The following is a 639-nucleotide window of genomic DNA, read 5'->3' as shown; positions in this document are numbered from 1 at the left end:
TACTCCTGGCCCGATTGACCTGCTGATTGGATCGAGCATCTTTTGGTCTCTACTTTGTGTAGGTCGAATCTCATTGGGTGCAAATTTGCCAATACTTCAGAAAACTCTTTTGGGTTGGATTGTAGCTGGTCCAGTGACTATTTCGAATTCCAAGCAAAGTGTTTGCAGTTTTTCTCGTAACAATTCTATGGACCAGAAATTGGAGAAGTTTTGGGAATTAGAAGAATGTTCAGGTGCACCCGTGTTTTCTGGTGAAGATTTGGAGTGTGAAAGACACTTTGTTGAAAGTACCGTTGTTGATTCTAGTAATAAATTTGTGGTAGGTTTACCCACAAGGAACAACGTATCAGACTTGGGTGAGTCTCGTGACATAGCCTTAAAACAGTTTTGTAATTTGGAAAAACGGCTGAAACGAAATTTATCTTTATATAGTCTTTATAAGGAATTCATGCAGGAATATATAGATCTTGGCCACATGTCAACAGTTCCAAAAGAGTCATGTAGTAATTACTCATATTATTTGCCGCATTATCCGGTATTGAAAACTTCAAGTTCGACTACTAAATGCAGAGTTGTCTTCAACGCGTCCTGTAAAACTAGTACTGGAGTCTCGCTCAATGACGTTTTGATGAAGGGTCC

Source organism: Dendroctonus ponderosae, unplaced genomic scaffold (assembly GCF_020466585.1).
Source record: "Dendroctonus ponderosae isolate FM_Combo_2020 unplaced genomic scaffold, Dpon_F_20191213v2 Dpon_F_20191213_1, whole genome shotgun sequence".
NCBI lineage: Eukaryota > Metazoa > Arthropoda > Insecta > Coleoptera > Curculionidae > Dendroctonus > Dendroctonus ponderosae.
This window is presented reverse-complemented; position numbering follows the sequence as displayed.